This window comes from Lepeophtheirus salmonis, chromosome 5 (assembly GCF_016086655.4).
Source record: "Lepeophtheirus salmonis chromosome 5, UVic_Lsal_1.4, whole genome shotgun sequence".
Classification (NCBI taxonomy): domain Eukaryota; kingdom Metazoa; phylum Arthropoda; class Copepoda; order Siphonostomatoida; family Caligidae; genus Lepeophtheirus; species Lepeophtheirus salmonis.
Window position 1 is genome coordinate 67,035,375 of NC_052135.2, and position 17,370 is coordinate 67,052,744.

Below are 17,370 nucleotides of genomic sequence, written 5' to 3' on the forward strand. Positions count from 1 at the left end.
AGGCTATAACAAATGACATACTGAGGGATTTAAATTTAATAAATAATTTTGAAGAGAGATGGCGAATCCTAAATTGTACACTATCAAGTACAGGAATACTTAACCAATTAAATGTATCCATCATAAGAAAAATAAAATACAATTATACTCTAAATAAATTTGGGGACATTAGTTGTAGGATTGTTTAAATCCGCATAATCAACTGAATTACTTTCCTGTTTTTAATATCTAGGAAAGCAGAATATGTGGTGAAAAAATAAATGATCAATTTTTTGCCTGTCCTGAATCTATTTAAACTGAAAAGTTTGAGTACTGGTGTCAAAGGTTTTTGAATGTGTTTGATTTAGTGGAAAAATGTGGACGTTATTTTTAGTATCATACAGTATAGGAAGAACAACTACAATTTTTGTAGTTAAAAAAAAGAAAAATTGAGTATGGTAGTAAGTAAGAAGAAGGAGCGAGTGAAATAAATATATATGGTGAAATACCATTTACCAATATCTTGGCCAAGAAATTGTAGAATATAAAATTATAAATCTTTTTGAAAGCCAACTCTTTCAAACTGTGATACTAAATCAAAGTTAGATCAAAGTTCAAGTAACCTAAATTCCGTACTTAAAAATAATGAATTCAATAATTGTGGATTAAAACCATGGCAAACTTTTGAATTAGTTTTTTTCAAGATTAGTAAAATGTTCACTACTTAACAAGATGTTTTTATAGATTATTATTTATAAGCAAACATTCCATATGCTAATAATAAAATAATATTAAAAAATACAACGTATTCTTTCTTGAGCTGTTTTTATCAGTGGACTCTTTTATTATACTTTTAACGCTCTTATGAATTTAAAAGGTCATGAATGGTTCAAAGCTTGCCTAAAAGTAGCATAGCATGGATAAACTATAAAGTGGAACAAAAAATTTTTTTTTATATTTTCTATTGGAAAGTCGATGTTTCGATTTGAACGATAGCTCGTCTTTAGTTGACCAATTGATGTTTTGATTATGTTTGAAGCTGTCTCTAAAATTTTGTTAATAGTAAGATATTTTCAACACAAAAATTATATTCTTATAAATTACTATACTATCCCTACTGGCGAGAGACTAAGTTTTTGACCATCTAACTTCAAAATGAAACTTTAATATAAAAAATTAATGGCAATTACTAAAAATTAATAATAAGCAAAATCATGAATCACAAAAACATATCCAATTAAAATTGAATATGTAAACCTTATTCTTGAGGAGATATTTCCTCTCCTGAATTTCATAATTTTCAATTTATCTACACTAGCTCCGTTTCAGCTAGACTCTTGAGTATTACAGCCCCTCAGTAAATAATTTAAAGTTTTATTTTTTATATAATATTAAATAAAGTACTTTTAAACGCCAGATAAATGAAAATTTATCAATAAATGTTGTATGTAGATTGAAAAATGTATACATAAATGTATTTCTAAATTAATTAACCTATCGCTCGTAATGGCTTAAACGCAAATCAGATAATGAAATAGTGAATTTCAAACAATAATTATTGAAGAAATATTTTGATTTTCATTTTGTTATTGATGTTATCAAAATAGAATGTATGCAACAAATTCATTTTACCGTATTTAGTTGATATATATATATATTTGCAATTTAGCGCAGAGCTTTTTTTTTTGTAACAAAGCTGTATCGTTTGTTACCTCTATGTTCTTATATTTAAATAAAGCGATATTTATTTGTATCTCTCACCCCTTCCTTAAAAAAAGCCTTTTTTTAACATTTGTTGTACTTTTCCTGATCTGATAGTCAAAATAAATTTACTCTTTACATGAGCTAACTAGAGCTCAACAATTCAACGTTCGGGACACTAATACAAGAAGAAAAAAACAATAATTGACATAAAAAACTAATTTTATATCCTGATTTTGAGCATCGACCATTAATATTAGGTATTCAACTGATGACTTCATTAAATTAAGATCATTTTAAGGTTTGCCTCAAATGTAATGATCCAAAATTTTAGATATACTAATAGGATAAGTGCATTCAGTCATCATCGTTCTTTCCTGTGAGTTAATTTGAATAATGATATAAAGATCCAGATCTATAGTAGAAATGTTTAATTCAGATTTATTATTATTACAGCATGAAATATAGGACATTGTACTATATGGTGATAGGTGTTACTTCTACAGTAAAAATGTATTAAAATCATCCTTGCACTTGGCCTCAAATTATCTCAAAGGTCATTTTTTTATAAAACTAACTCCTATTTAAGTTTTATTGTTCTTTGTTATACATAGTTTTTTATTTATTTTCAAAAATTTTGTTTTTACATGTATTTTGTTTTAAAAGAAATTCATCAAAGTGAAGATCATCAAAATTATCCCTTTTATATCCAAGTAAAAAAAAATTTACTTGTAATTTTTGCAATAAATCAGTTATTTCTTTTGTCTATAATACACTGAACAACTAAAAGATGTGCAGAAGACTCACTTTCAGATTAAGTAAAATTATTGTTTTTGTAGTCACATAAATACTGAGTGCTCATGAAAATTTAAAAAAAACTTTTCATAGCAATTTGATTTGAATTAAATTGTTAATTTAACTATGAAGTCGTATTGTGTTGTATACGGAATCTTTTAAAACTCAATCACATTTTTTTATATACAAATGTAAATTTTAAAATTTTTAGGGCTATTAAGCTACCTTTAAGTCAGGGATGTCCAACACGTAGCTTGCAGTTCCGTTGTGGCTCACCGAATATTTAGGTACAACTTTCTAATCCTTCTCACGTCAAGGAGTATTTGATTTTACAATATTGTCAATATTTCAGCAAAACGAGTAAAACGTCCATAATACTCTTCAACGTACAAACATTAAAAAATATTTCAGCGAAACGAGTAAAACGTCCATAATACTCTGCAACGTACAAACATTAAAAAATATTTCACGTCATTTTGTATTTTCTGAGACTCTAACATAATTACTGAATTGATTTGTTTCTTTTTATTTTTGGCTTAAACTTTGGAATTTTTAGTTTGTTTACATATATATTATATATTTGTTAGCATTTAACACAATAAATGTGATAGTTAAATAATTTTCGAATTTTATTAACTTATAGATTTAAATCTGCTTTGTATTTTCGTTCTTATTGAATAAATATTATGTTTAGTTTGATTATTGTAAACGGTTTTATAAATTTAGTATAGTCTGATAACCATGGACTATTACGTACTGCACCACAACAGGAATTGTACAGTGTGTAGCCTCCAGTTCTAAGCGAGAGTTGTTATTGTAGGTGATGGAGGTAAAAGAAAAGAGAAAAATTAATATCCCATATACAGAAAAGGATTTTGTAACTGAATTATGTGATAATATAATTTGTCTTATATGTAATGATGAAATTGCTGTATGCAAGGAATACAATGTCAAACGTGATTATGGCTCGAAAATCGAGTCATGATATTAAAAAATAATTGAAGAGAGATGAAAAACAAGAATAGAAAAATTAACGAAGTCAATTAGAATACAACAAACCAGTCTTAAAATATATTTTGTTCTGACTCATGTACAAAAGTCAGTAACCTCATAGCTGAAACATTAACTGAAAAGTAAAAAACTCTACTTGATGGATAAATAATAAAAGAATAAATTATTATTGTTTTTAAGTTATATATTTTGCAGAGGTGGTTAATTTAGTGAAAGAAACATGTTTATCATATCTGACTATTGATATAAAAATTCATTATTTGGGTGAAAATATTGAAAGCAAGCTAAAAGACTACTTATGTACGTGCAGTCATTACAGTTGAGCATTGGATGAAAAATTTATTCAATTACAATGAGTGTTAAATTGGCTGATCAGTCTTTTTCCCCAACATTTTTTTAAAAATTGTCCAATCTTTTTTACAATACCTCGGTCTTTCAGTCCTAGATATATTTGATATTTTTTTACTCCTAGCTAGAATTGAAAAACATAAGACCCCAGAAAATAATGAATGATAGTTAAAACGTTTAATAGTACGTTTTGGTCACACACAAACTCTTTCTTACTTGATGTATCTTATCTCTTATAAGGAGGTTATGAATTTTGATGAAACTTCAGCGACTCAAATGACGTTTTTGAGTAGTAACTATGTAATTTCAGCTGTAGTTTTTTCCATAAAATCCAAATAAGGACCGACCCAAGCACTAAAAAAATTTATTAGTATCGGACTGATTTGACTGCAGTCGTTTTAGTTTTTTTTAGACTGATCCAACACTAAATAGAACTGATGGTGCTCCTGCTCTAAAAGTGAAAAAGCAATATATTTATTGCTTTATTTAAACAATCTGTTGACTATAAGATATTCAACTAACACTGCTTGATTAATTAACCACAATTATGAGTTCAAAAATTAAATATGAAACATTTGATAACTGATATTGTTATATTTGATAATTTTATTTTCATCATCACGAATTCAACGCATACTTGGACATAGTTGACAGTAAATATGAAGACGTTATATGTTTCTACAAAGTCAAATGGCTGGGTAGAGTAGCAACCTTTAATTTATTTTAATTATTATTTGCCGAAATAAAACAATTTATGGAGAAAAAGAAACAAAATATTGAATTTATAAAAACGAACAATGGTTGAATGATTAATCTTTCCAAGCCAGTTATGTAGTTCAATTCCCGACGGGATAATTTTTTTTACTAGGAAAATAGAACTTTTCAAAACATAACTAAAATGTGGTGAAATTGAAGGTTATCACTTGTACACTTGTAGTTTATCTGAAAGAGAGCAAAGAGGTTTTGTTAACTATGACAAATTTGTTCAATTATGGGGAAATTTGCATGGAACTTTTACGATTATATTTTCTGAATTCAAAAAGATAAAAATTGCGCTCAAATTATTTAATGATTCTTTTCCATTTCAGTGTGATAAAGTGCCGACCGAATACCAACTTGAATTATTGAGCTGCTAAGTCAAGAAAGATTTAAAAAATTCCATATAAAGGACACACTTCCTTTATTTTATAAGAAATGAGATTTGTTCAATGAATTAAATCAATTAGCAAATTTATCCAGAAAATTATTATCTATGTGGGACAGTACATCTTTTTATTCATTTTTCATGCACCAAGAACAAAGTTCCAGAAATAAATAGGTTGAGCGCAAACATTTTTCAGAATCAAAACAACATCCTTAAATACAAATCCAGACAACACCATGTCTGGAAAACAAAAATCTCAGTGATTTGATATTGGGTAAGTAAATTTAATTTATTTTCTATCAATGTATATTTCAGGGTAAAAATTGCCATATTTTAAATGTGGAAACAAATTTGTAATTTTGTTTTTGATTTTGCGTGAAATGTAATTTCATTGGTTCGGCGGCCCATATATTTAATAGTTGAACACATACCTACTCTAAATATTCATAAATATTGTTCAAATTTATTTAATTGTACTTCAGTATGAATAAAAACACTTCTAAATCTCAAAATCTGTCCTTTTTTCAAAAAAAAATATATATATTTAACACATCTGCCCTGTACATAGTTACATTTTTTAATATAATTATATATTACCTTCTGCAACATTCACAAACTGCAAATCTATATAAAATTAGTTTGTTATTTATTATTATACCCTTTTTAATTAATTCAACGGATATTTTAGTTGTATATATATAATTTAATTTTAATGAGTTTGTATTTAAATTAAAAAGTAGATTTGTACATGTAAATATATACAATATTTTACTATTTAAAAATATTTTTCTCATTTTTTAGGCACCAAATGTAAGAATTGTACTTTGAAAATTCGCCATCAATTATAAACTAGAGCAAATACAAAATACTATTTTTATTGAACAAAATATAATTAAATTAGTATTAACTTCAATACAAATCAAATGTTTTCTAACGAACTACCTGGTTCAGTCGATAAATCCGGAATATTTTAAACCTTATCAAAAACATAACTATTATAAGGTTCAGATGTTTGGAAGGGTAAAATGAATTATTGAAGAACATATTTGTTTTCTAATATGGGTAGTGTCTACGCCTCATTTCGTGTTAAATGAAAATATTAGAGCTGCATGACTAATTGTTCTATAGAATAAAAATGTAGCAACGGGCCTGTTAGTTAATCCTATGTGCGTAATATTTTTGAAAAAATAAGATAATTTAAAAAAATGTAGGTTTCCTTGTTTTTCTAAGGAGGACTCATTTTTATTAAAGAGCATTTAACCATAGCATTAAAAAAAATATTACGTATATAAAAAAAATAATGTATATGACTCTGGAAATTTGGGAACTATCGCCATTATAAAATGATTTTGTTTTTTCATTGTTTTATGTTCTTTTTTCTTGGACAGTAGGAGCATCTATATTTCAAATTTTAAAATCAAAGCATAACAACCAACGAACATATTAATACTTAAGAGTTGAACAACAAAAGAAGTACATTTTATACTTATAGTATATTGTCAAAAGAAAACTGAAAGGTAGTAACATAACGCTATAAAATCCATTCAAAAAAAAAATATAGAAGTAATACAAAGGCTATAAATACATCTAATATATCATTTTAAAAGTAGTTTATGTATTGCTTCACAACAGATAATACGCCAGAAAGGTCATTGTTCGGGAAGCTCCGCTTTGCGTATGAAATTTGGCGACCTTTTGGGTTAATGGTTTTTATGAAAAAGAAGTAGAAATAGTAATGAAAACTGTAAAAGGCTAGAAAATGGTTTTTCTTCAAATTATAAATGTTATCGTAATGTTCGTGTATAAGATTGTACAAAGGTCCAAGTGTTGTGCCATCAAATAAAAAATGGCCACTTTATTTATCATAGATTCGACAGAAAGAACATTTTTGTTTTTCTCCAATAAAAAATTTGTATCTTACCTCTAAGGTACCAGAAAGAATTCGGTACTTAAGTCATTTCTCTGCTGGAGACAAAAGCTAACTGTTGAAAACACTCAGACCTTTCCTGACTGGGAGGTTAATTTTCCTTTTAGCTGGTTTTAGCTCAATAGCTGATGAAAGGAGTCAATGTTGGTATCTGATTGTTTTTCCTCAGTGCAGAAGCAGTTTTATAGGTAAATTGAAAAGAACTCGCAAGCTTGTTAATCTTGGAAGTTACATCTTCAAAGTTTTTTTTGACAACAGTCGCTTTCAATCCAAGACCCCCAATAACCTTATGTTTTTGCTGTGTGAAAAGCTGGCCACAATTTATTAATAAAGCTATCATATTTTCTTGGTTCATCTGGAGGACAGAGTGGTTTGAAAAATCATTTAATAAATGCAATGTTCTACTCAAGGATTTATTGTTCGTAGTGAACTGCCTATAAAAATCATGGTCAAGTTGTCAGCGTAACAAAGACATTTGGGATAAGATTGAATCGAACAAAAAAGAACAATATTATCTTCCGTGTGTGTTTTCCAAATTAAAGGGTCCATAAACATAATGAAAAATAAGGCTGACGATGGTTCTCCTTAGCAAACACCTCCTTTGGTTTGGGAACTTTGCAATTTGACTTTGATTATTGTCAGCGAGTTTGTAAGCAGAACTACAGCCATTTGAATAATGTAGTCCCCAAAGCCTTTTTAATATAATGTTAGGAATATAAATTTGTAGGATAGCGGGTATTACGCTTTGGTAAAATCAACTTCCATTCAGGAAACATCGTTAGATGGCTGTAAAACGGCCTTTAGCGTAAAAAGAACGCGATCAATTAGTTTATCCTTTATAAAACCAAAACCATACTGAGTTGGGTGAATAATTGATTTTAAAACTCAACATACACGATTGGCTAAAACATACATAAATGTTATATATATATACAGTTCTGTATAGTCACGGGTTTTAATTTTTTAAGAAACCAGAAACCTTATAGTGCTTCGGTATCACAACAAAACGTCAATTTGATACAAATTCAGGAAAGTGGCTAATGAAGAGAACTTTTTCATAAAAACAAAGAAAAATAGATGTTAAAAAGTCAGCATATTTTTCATAAAACTCAAAAGTAAAACCAGATGGTCCAGGACCTGGGGTCAATTTTGCATTTTGGTATATAGCTATCTTTATCTCGCTTTTGCTAATATACCGCTCTAGAATCTTCTCCACAGTCAAAACAGCAGTAAAGTTCAGAGTAGTATTTTTTGATTTCTTGGCAAAATATACTCAGGATTGTTAAAGAGTTTTTCATATGGCGTGTAAAGCGTTTTTCTATGTTTTATCTTTAATATATACTATAACATGTGTATATATGTTCGATTAGATAAGTCTGTACTATTTTAAAGATATTTAGATCAACGAGTAGAAAAATAGACAAAAATTATAATAAACGATACCAATAGACTTTCAATTATACATTTATTTAATATGAATATTTTTAAAACTAATGATACTCAGAGTCAAAATGAAGAAATGATACTATGTTTCGAACTTGTGAAGACATCACACGCCTTCTTCCTCATTTGCGGATGCCCAGAAGTCATTCTGAACATTTGATCACGGTCCAGTTTATCGCATCAATTAAAAAATAGGATTCCTCCTCCATTGAACTTCTCTTGTTGAACATTTTGTAACATTTGTGACACTGGGTGACTTATATATTATTATTATTTGGTAAATATGTGGAGTTTGTATTATTTCAGATTAATGTCTTGGAGACACTTGAGTGTCTATAATTGCGTTTTTGTCTATTATACTGATAAGATAACCGAGTTAAATATAAAATTATAAACATACTAACAATTTAATTGACATTAGAGGTAATAACCGGTATTTTAATAATATTTATTCATCAATATTAATTGTTTTGGTTTTTTAATTTCCACAAAATTATTACTTTAAATAAATGTGTGCCTTAGCTATTTTAATTATTCATGCAGCAGCTCTTAGCAGCAATTATGGCTTTCAGGGCGCAGTGGAAGGCCTGGTACCCGCTAAAGATGTAGTACTGTTTCATGGTATACCGGTTATGAGTGACAATGGCTCTCGGGGTCTCGGTATTTGGATGATTGACAGTGCAGGGCTTCCCCTTTACATGAGCCAAAGAGGTGTAATCCAGGGTATTGGCATCACGATTGAAGGGGAGGACAAAAGTGTGTCAAAAAGAAATCAAATGAAAAAAATGACTCATTCAAATGAGACTTGCAATAGAGGAGATAAGTTTAATAATTGTTGGTGTCAAAAGTGGCCTCTCATTCTTCACAAGGATCTTTCCACCCACTTTTTGATAGCTATCTGGAGAGTCTGATGTGAAATCCGTAGATTTCTTATATGAACCTTCATGGACATGAGGGGATGGACCTGGGCTATTTTCTTTAACACTTCCAGATTCAGTTTGATCCTTTTGACAGAGCCTGTCTTCCTCTCAAACGTTTTAAACTTTCTGACGGTGTGTACGGTGGTCCAAGAGATGATCAACTGCATAGAGAGTGCGAATGGAAATTTGTCTATCACGATCAATTGTTATTTTCTCGACTTTTACTTTAGCTAGAGAGCTCAATTTTTTTTTTTTGTAACTAGTTGTTAAGTACGATATATCGAAATATGAATTAATTTGAATCACTCAACCTCAATTAATTATTGAATCAGTAAATGTTCAAATTTCAATGTACCACACAGTATATAAATACTGTGGTAGAAATTGGTGTTAATAAGAGTTACTAAGCGTAGTTGAACAAAAAAAGTTGTTTAAATACCGGGCCGTGCAAAATTATTTACCAATGATGTAATTATACTTTTTAAGAGGTTTTGTGGCAACCAATCTGATTGTTTCGTATTTTTACTGTTAAAATAAACAAAAATCCTTCATGTGAGAGCGTAACAGCTTCCACAAGTGAGACCATGTCCAATCAGGAAACAAAGAGGATCAAAATTGCAGCCCTCCTCCGAGCGGGAGTGCCTCATAACAACATTAAGGAACAGGTTGTGGCCTCGTTGAAGACAATTTACAACGTTTCCAAGCGCTTGGAGGCTGGGGGTGATCTCCAGCATTCCCTTGGGGCTGGCAGGAAGCCCACTGTTTCAACAAGGCAAGTAATGGCAGTGTTCAAGAGGACTCCCAACATGCCCATTGCCGACATGGCCAGAAAGATGGGAACGTCGACATCAACTGTTTCAAGGGAATTGAAAAGGGCTGGCGGAAAGTCCCTGAGGCGTACTGAACGCCCTCTGCTAACTGAACGTCAGCGAGAAGTCAGAATTGAGCGTGCCAAGAAAATCTTGAATGATATAAAGAGCTCATCTGGACGCATCATCATTTTTTCAGATGAGAAAACTTTTACGGTCGTTCCTGTTTTCAACAGGCAAAATTATCGTTTTGTGAGCTTTGGAGATGTTTGGAGATCCAACGGGAAGGCCATGAAGCCGGTATGGTTCCCCACTGGCTCAGATTAACAGCAAAGGATTATGTGAAGATTCTGGCGTCCAAGGTCATTCCGTGGATCAAATCCATAGTCGGCAACTCTCTTTGGGTTTTCCAACAAGATGGAGCACCCGCCCACGCGTCCAAGAAAGCTCAGGAGTGGCTCAAAGACAACATGAACTTTTGGCCAAGGACTACTGGCCCCTCAGAGCCCAGATCTGAACCCACTAGACTTCTCTATCTAAGCGCACGTGGAGACCAAGGCCTGCAAAAAACGACACAAGAACTTAAATGCCTTAAAGGCTGCTGTCAACAAGGCCTGGGCCTCCATGGACGCCGATTACATCCAGCAAGTCTGTGGCAGCTTCAGACGTCGCCTGACCAGTGTCATTGAGTCAAATGGTGGCTACATTGATTAAATTTGATCACAAACTATTTTATTATTCTAAAAATGTATGAATAAATTGTTTTTCAAGTCATTCGAAATGTCATTATTGTCCGCAATATGTTCAGAACAAAAATCGGTAAATAGTTCTGCACGGCCTGGTAATATAAACTTTTATTTTTATGTAGTGCTGACCCTACACACACTCGTTGCTAAACCTCATTTAAATTAACACAGATTATTTTTATGTTATCTATGCACTCCTCCTTTCTTTTGTTTTTGAATATGACGTGATAAGGATAAGACACATACGTTTCTTATTTGAGTCCTTCTCAGACAAACACAAAACTTGGCAAACTTTTCTTTATTTATAAAGATAAATATTCAATATGAGATTTATCCATTTATTTGATAGAGGAAATATTGACATTTTTGATAAACATAATAGATATATAGTAAAAGTAAAATTATGTTCATCAGTATTAGGAAGTAAAAAATGCATAATTCTGATAAATAAAAGTATATGCAATAAACTTCCTAATTTTTATTCTTGATATAATATTTACAATACGGAAACTGTATTATTGAAAAAAAACTGTAATTGTAGAGTAATAAAGTTACTTTACTATTTATACACAAAATAGATGTTTACTTTATATTATTATAAATATATATTTAAAAATAATTTTCAAATATACATTACAAAAAAGTATTACAGTCAAGAGAAAATTATTTGTTAAAAAATTAGAAACAACATGTTGAATGTCAGTGAGTCTCATAGACATAAAAAAGTTACTTTTCTTAAATTTGTAAATTTTTGTGTTTTGTCGGAAAAAGTAGAGTTAATATTTTGATTTTGAAAGCACTATTCCTGATCTTAAAAAGAATAATACAATTTGTAGGTAAGATGGGGAAAGTTGCGACATGACCTTCACAAAAAATAAAACTTCTACAAAATTTAAATTACAATATATAATATCATGTAGATTATTAGAAAATAAAACAGTAACTAATGTAAATTTTTCTTGCAGCTATTGAATATTAACTGATTTTGAGGGGAAAAAGTAATTTTTGGAAGGAAGAATATTTTTATAAGAATGCATTTTGTTTTTTATTATTTATAAAGTGTATTTGCGATAGTACCTGACATTGTTCAGAGTTATTATGCGTCAGAGAACAGACACACTTTATTGTAATACAATGGATTTTCTTCTTGAATATGGAAGATAAATTTTCAACAAATTATATTTGTTATTTAATTTTTTTTTTATCATATGATACTCATACATAGTCACTCAAAACATAAATTTACTGTCCTTAAAATACATTTTTTTTTGTAAAAACTACTGACTGGTTTAATTTTTAAATATATTCAAACAATTGAAGACATATGTTGTATTTATTTTTGATGAGTCCAAGTCAAACCACCTCAGGCTAATTGAGTCAAAAACAAAAAGTGTTAAAAATTGTCCTCTCTCCCTTTTAATTACATTTTCCCACAAGACCCACAAAAATATCATATATGAAAAAAAAAATAATAGCAAGTTATGAAAGTTGAGGACGAATGACAATAAAAGAGTACATACAATTAAAAGTGAAACATGATAATGGTATATCAAATTACTATTACAAAAAGGTATTTACAATGCAAGTAATTAATAATGATAATCTATTACAAATATTTTTAAAAAAATAATAAATCAATTCATTTTGATATAGTATGAAAAATATTTTAATTTGGGATATTGAGAAAAATCATTACTGCATCGATTTTACCAAAAAAAAATGGAATAGCATCTCTGTCGGGAACTGCCCATATGAGAATGCTTTAATTTTCCAGAAGGGCGAGTATCTGCCCGTTTTGCAATGAAAGAAGCAATGACTACAATCCATCTCTTCTGAAACTACAGGTTTGTAAGATAAACTTATGAGCAGATCTCATATGAACTGCTCAAGAATTTTAGGCCTACTACTAATAGAGATGCATTTTAGAACTATTGTGGGAATAATGTTAAAAATATGTTTTTGTAATGAAAAGGCACTTGTAAAAGCATGAACTATTAGAAAATTTTACAAATTTTGAAGCTACAAGATGTATTTTTAGAACACTATTGTGAGAAGGGGGAAAACAAGGTTTCACCATTTCTACTTTAAGTCAACAAATAATATATGCAAAAAAGTTAAAGAAATACTTTAACTTTGCAGACATAATCCACATTATTAATTTACACATCAAAGTTAGTAAAAGAATAGGCTGATTATTTAGTTAACAAACACCTATTTTGTTACTAACGTTATTTTTTCCCATATGTACTTTAGTTTATTTTTTATTTTTTTGATACTTCTTATTTATAGCAATTTTTTAACATGAAAAGATTGATATTTCTATTTTTTTTTTTTTTTGTGTCTAACTATTAAGTATTAACTATATGTTAAGTGGTGTACTAAGTCGAAATGTTTATATTTGTTGGGAATAAAGTTACACCATTTTGCCAAATAAAAACAAAAAAAACTGAAACATATTTAGTCAAGTTTTAGCACCATAGAATATAGTTATAACGCGTAATAATGTCAAACATATGTCTTTTGTATAAAAACGCACTTGTAAAGCAGGAAATTTTTGTCAAAATCGGTCTTAAAACTTCTTAACGTATATTAATGGTTATTGTACTCAACCTTGAGAGTATGAAAGATATATTAATATGTTTTATGTGAAAATTTCTATGTTTTACTTATAATAAATTAACGACAACTCAAAGTTTGCTACAAATTTCAATTGTATTTTTTATACTATATTAGAGTTGAAATAAAAAATATTGTGATATATTAATTTATTTTGTATTTCTTGGTTGAAATCAATTACTTAAAAATAATTAAAAAATTCTGTAAAAAAAAAAAAAAACTTTTAAAAAATTGATTTCAAATTGTTTTTGTTCAAATTTTAAGAACATTTAGTATTAATGTAATATTATAATTTAGATGTAACAAATCTTTCTCTAATTTCTCAAATTAATTGCAGCTCAAACTTTTTTTAAGCCAATAAAAATAGAAAATTGGAAAAAAATTATCGATTTCCTTAAAGATGTTTCTGATAAATTTTCTTGAAACTCTAAAAGTCCATAAATATAAATATAACATAATTTCCAACAGATTTCAAAAGTTTTGGGATCGATTTAAAAAAAAAAAATCATGCTTTTACTAGTGTGAAGATGTAAAATGAATTTAAAAAATATATTTCATTTAATAAATTCTCCATTTGTATGGTTTAGTAAACTGCTTTAAACGTTTTTGAATAAGATACAATTGTGTTTTTCTGAATAAATCGAATAACAATATTATTTTTTATGGAAGCACTCCAATTAATTATTATTGTATATTTATCTAAAACATATATTTAATCAATAATGAAATAAAATATTTTTTTTTCTTTCTAGCAACAGTTTTTTATAAGTATACAGCATCATTTGAATTAATTAAATTTTATAATTAGGTAAGTACAAAGTAGCTCAGGACAGTTATCATTGGAGAAGGGTTATACAAGATTTGATAATCCACAACGTTGCCATATTTACTCTAAAACCTGAATTCAATACATGACATACATTATTAAACTTCATAAACTATCTCATACAGCCACCTTCCCATAGCCATAATGTTAAACCCAACTTGTGTCATATGATATTTTACTTGAATCTTCTCGCAACTGATGTTAAATAATCTAAGTACCATTAAAACTGCCAAACATTTTTATAAATGGACTAGAATCTATTTTAATGTTTCTATTAGCGTCCAACTCTGATTAATAGTTTTATTTCATTGTACAATTTCTTTGCTTTTTATAGCTTTCGATATTAAATTTTGTGATTTACTATTCTTATGTTAAATGTATTAAGAAGCATCGACGGTTTTGAACATTCTTAAGCATTAGTCAATTTATAAATAAAAATCTAATTAATATTACTTAAAAAAATATTAAAGAAACTATTTATAAAATAAAAAGAAATATTACTGTTCAAATAAATCAACTTTTACTAACTTACTTAAAGTATATTTAATAGATATAATTAACTTTTGTAAAAATTGTAGTTATAAAAGTACATTTTGCGTCAATATTTAATTTAAAAATACCGAGCGTATTAAAAGTACTGAAACCTGCCTATAAGCAGTCATTAAAATACTCATAACTGATGAAAATGATGTTTTACATATAATACTTTTTACTATAATAATGCACATTAATTATGAATCTGGCCAGCATCAGTCTTACTAAGAGGCTTCAACCGCCTTCAGAACCCCTTTCACACATTGGCAACGTATTCATTTTTCAAGATAATCCACTCTTTGTTACTGGAGGTCTTCAGGATATCAATATATGGGTGGCTGACTTTGCAGGCCCTTTTCTCAATTTGGCACCAAATTGAGTAATCCAATGGATTCAGGTCTGGGCTAAGAAGGGGCAAAAGGTTCTTGGACCAGAAGTTCATGTTGCTACCCATCCACTCTTGTACAATATTATGAGGATGGGCCAGAGCGCCATCCTGCTGAAATATGTACCTGGCCTTGTTGTACTTCTTTATAGGCTTGGTGATCTATGTTACCCTATTTTCCTTAAATACCATCAAGTGGTCGACCGTGGGTAACCGTCAAATAGGAGGCATTTTTTCTCCATTTGATGCCATAACCCCAACATCATCACAGATTTCGGATGTTTGATCTTAGTTATTGTCTTGATGGTGTTGTTAGCCTTTCCAAAGCATACCACCCGATCAATTTGCTTGTTGTAGATAGGGTCAACAGTAAAGGTCTTTTCATCAGATAAAAAAAAATTACCTGGTTGCTGTTGTGTTTCAGATCATTCAACAGTTGTTGACGTCGCTGAATAAAGTGTTCTTTTTGACGTTGGAATAGGAGTTGCCTCCCAATTCTTTTAAGCACTCTCTTCCAGCCTTTCAGATGACCTTGCCAACAGTAGACCGATGCACCTTTTTCTTCTTGGTGTACTCTGACATATTTATAGTTGGGTTGAACTTAAAGACCTCCATGATATCTTCAGGCTTTCTTTTTGGCGGGTCTTCCACTCTTGGGGTTGTTCTTAAGGTTGTCATCATCAGCCATACGATTTCTGACCTGACACACTTCGGCCTTGCTGACATTTAAGGCATTCATGGTGTCCTAGTTAGTCCTCCCTACGCAGATTAAGTTGCCTCTGATAGCTTTTCCTTCCTCCATCGCAACATATACATAATTTTATAAGAATATGTACATAAATATAAGCTATTGAAAAATAATCAGAACTTTAAGATTTAATCTACAACACCTATTTAAAACTGTATTTTTAGAAGGTCTCATTACTTGTTCTACAGCCGGTATTTAAAAATGAATTTTTTGTTGTATTTTGTAGTTTCTTACAAATTATCCAAATATACACATAATTAAAGGTATAACCTTTTTTTGACATGCAATGATAGTATTTGTGGCGTGTCAACATAAAAACAACCATATACAAAAATCAAGAAACTCAGAAAATTCGAATTATTTTTTTTATTTAATATAAAATAACAGCTCAATATTTCAGTCAATAATAGGAATTATTGATATATTTTAAAAACTTTATTTTATTTTTAATATTGTATAATATATGGCCCTTCAAATAAGATTGATCCATTCTATATGATTTTATTTTGCTGATCAATTTTGCTACTTTAATTGCAATTTGTAACCTCTCCAAAAGGCTAATAAAAATTGACAATAATTTGCTCAAGCAAAAAAATGCAATTTTGAGTTACTACATTCCAGTTTGTTTATTTATTGAAGAATCATTTTTGTAAATAATAAAGCATAAAATATATAACTATCTTACCTCGTTACAAATTATAAATAAAAAATTATAATCACTTTTTTTTTGTAAACTACATTCGCAAATAAATATTAAATAATCAATAATAATTTAATATTTTATAGTAAGATTATATGTACTTATATTCGTATGTACGAGTACATATATATATAGGAAAATATATGTATTTATTAGACTGTCACGAACGAAAAAACTTCATTGAACTAACAAAAGCAATCGAAGACTTTCGACAGAAAGGAAGAAATAAAAACAAAGAAGGTGGTTAATTGAGAATATCCTTCGTCTTACGAACGAATTATAAAGAGGAGAAGAAGAAAAATAAAAACGTATGTGAATAGAGAGACGATTTTAGTATCTTTAGAGCGTGTAGTAGTTTCAGTCATAACTAAGGGAAGTTCCCTTTTCCTTATATCTAAAGTTTATATACATCGGAGAAAGGGACGGAAAGAGAAAGTTTTTTCTCGCTCCCCCCCCCTTCCCCAAATGGCATCGTCATGTTTCGATTATGATTTTTGATCATTTTCAATTCAAAAATGCAAAATGAAAATTAAATTCGTAAATATATACTATCTCCAAACAAAAACATAATGTCAACCAAAAATCCAGAATAGAAGAAAATCCACAACAGAAGAGAATCTAAAATATATTTTTCTTCTTCATATTAAGACATTGGAGTCAATTATAGACTCTGCATTCGAATTTGTAATACGAGTTAAAATACCCTCATTTTTTAGCATTAGTTTAAAACCTTTAAAC

The 17,370-nt window shown here is 29.2% G+C and overlaps 1 protein-coding gene across 1 annotated transcript in view; it reads right to left on the reverse strand.

Moving 5' to 3' along the window:
- The window catches only part of Alk (Anaplastic lymphoma kinase), a 312,304-nt gene extending 295,485 nt beyond the window's left edge, over nucleotides 1-16,819 (reverse strand). The window contains exon 1 of the mRNA XM_071888914.1: nucleotides 16,618-16,819. The gene's annotated coding sequence lies outside the window, so the exon portion shown is untranslated. The remainder of the gene's footprint in view (nucleotides 1-16,617) is intronic.
- Between the last annotated feature and the right edge of the window lie 551 nt (nucleotides 16,820-17,370).